The 2,350-nt window shown below is 36.2% G+C and overlaps 1 pseudogene; it reads left to right on the top strand.

Annotated features, from left to right (window-relative positions):
• Positions 1–1,381: 1,381 nt before the first annotated feature.
• LOC111735648 lies at positions 1,382–1,500 on the top strand (annotated as a pseudogene).
• Positions 1,501–2,350: the final 850 nt, after the last annotated feature.

The raw sequence follows: 2,350 nt of genomic DNA, 5'->3' as shown, positions 1-2,350 counted from the left end.
GAAGTCCTATTTATTTTTTACTTAATTGTTTAAATAGATCTAAGAAAAAATTGCCTACCTAGAGATTATGAAGATTTACTCCTATGTTTTCTTCTAAGTGTTTTATAGTTTAAGCTCTTACATTTAGGTTTGAGGTCCATTTTGAGTTAATTGTTTTGCTTCTGCTTATTCTGATTACTTTTCACCCTTCTTTTACTGATTAGGTCAGAGCAGGAGTCAGCTGAAGAGAGGAGTAGTTGAATGAATGAATTGATCATTAAAATAGTATTATGCCATGTTTAATCAAGGGGAGAGAATTTCAAGAAAGAGTAGAATAATATCAATTATGAAACGTGAGGAGGACTATGGCTCTTTCCTTGAAAGACTGAAAAAGGTGACAGTATCCTCTTTTTATCAAATCTAAAGATCTCTGCTCTCAAAGATTGTGGAGAGTTGGTTGCTGCAGACCAGTTCAGGTTTAGGCAACTAGTGAACTTCTCAGTCATCTAATGGGTTGCAAGTATACCTTTTCCAACGAGGCCTAAACCCCGGCCTTGGAAAGGAGTCCCTTTGAAATTTGTCCTTCCTTGAGTACCTTTCCTCTGCACCGGGGTCCCATAGAAAATTTTCTTACATCCTATAGTTACTCTTTTTTTCACAATTTAATAATTCTTTATGTTAAACTTCCCTCATTTAAATCGCTGTGTGCTTTCTACCTCCTGATTGGATGCAGATCAATACCCGCACATTTTGGTGTATATGAAAAATAAATAGAACTTAAAATTTGTAATATTCAAGCTTCTACTTGGTGTTGAACTAGATGACATCTAAACTTTCTAAGAAAAAATTATTTTTTAGAAAAAAATTTTGTTACATAAATCCATTCAGAATATTTAAATAAATTTAGAACAAAGGTGAAGTCATCACATCTTTAAATCTACAAATAGATTCATTATCAGTATTAGAAAGTTGATTGCCTAAAACTGGTGAAAATGTAAGACTAGGAGTTGTAAATCCTGGATTCAGAGAAATTTTAGAAAATAACATGTCCCTTTTTTAGCTCCCGTATAATAGCAGTATCATCAATACAGTGTGTTTAGTAAAAATTTTCATGGCAAAGCCTCTAGTTTACAAGTTTCTTTCTCCTCATGGTTATTACATCTAGAATTTTTTAAATTTAATTTTCTGTAGTCAGAGAATATTTGGCAGCTGAGATTTTGTAGTCAATCGCTTTTCGGTTGAACTAAATTTTAGCACCAAATTAAGATTTGGTATAACTTTGTACATTTTTCACTCATGATGTAATTATTCAACAACACTGTGGACAAAACTTTGAGAGAAATATGAAGATGAATTAGTCGTAATGGAAGGTAAAACATTTCATTTAATACAAGGAGATGAAGTCTACGGCCATGCTACCCTGAACATACACAATCTTATATGATCTCAGAAGCTAAGCAGAGTTGTGCCTGGTTAGTACTTGGATGGGAGACCACCTAGGAAGACCAGGTGCTGTAGGAGTAAATAAATAAATTAATTAATTAGTTAGTTAAAAATTAAAATTAAATAAAATTTTAAATAAAAGAAAGAAAATAAATAAATAAAACAAGGAAACAAATGCAAATGACTTCTGGGTATAGAAGTCATTATTTCAGGAAAGAATGAAAGTTCTCTCAATGTTAGTAGTGCAAAAGTAATTTGGAGGTGGAAATAGGGTAAGAGTGGAGGGAGAAAACAGAATTCAAAGAGAGTGTAGAAGCAGTAATAGCCTCATATTGCATGGCAGAAATTCAAGTTGTAAATAAGCAGACAAAGACCAGGGAATCTTTCTCTAGAGAAACTGGGTGGCAACAGAGAAGACACTAATAAACACTAATATTTGGAGAGTTCCCAGCCCCAACTTTCAGAAGACAAAACACCGGAAAATTCAGTGACTCTAACCAGGTAGATCTTTATTTTTCTTTCACGAAAGAAGAGGTATAAGGGCTTTTAGGATTAGGGCAGCAGCTCTTCCCAAAATGGTGATCCAGGGACGAGGCCCTCCCTCTTGCTGCTTCAACATCCCATGGAGTACTGATCTCAGCGTGATAGAAGTTAGCTCGCCAGCAATCTGTTAGCGTTTTAGCCCTCAGCATGGGGAAAGAGGAAGTGGAGAGCAAGCAACTTCCTTTGTAAGAACATGACCAGGAAGTTGCATCTACTGAGAGTTTGGTCTAAGGAAGCAAACTACATCTGAAGAGCCATGTGTCTGCTGATATTTAAAATGATGCAAGTGGTCCTTGGGCCTAAGCTTCCGGGCCTGCGAGCACTGCACGTGTCTCTTCGGTGAGCTGAGACGGGGACTCCCAGGATGAGGTGGACCAGCCCTGAG

This window comes from Pteropus vampyrus, unplaced genomic scaffold, assembly GCF_000151845.1.
Source record: "Pteropus vampyrus isolate Shadow unplaced genomic scaffold, Pvam_2.0 Scaffold1000004664, whole genome shotgun sequence".
Classification (NCBI taxonomy): Eukaryota; Metazoa; Chordata; class Mammalia; order Chiroptera; family Pteropodidae; genus Pteropus; species Pteropus vampyrus.
Note: the sequence above shows the minus strand (reverse complement) of the source record. Positions and strands in the feature narration are given on the sequence as shown.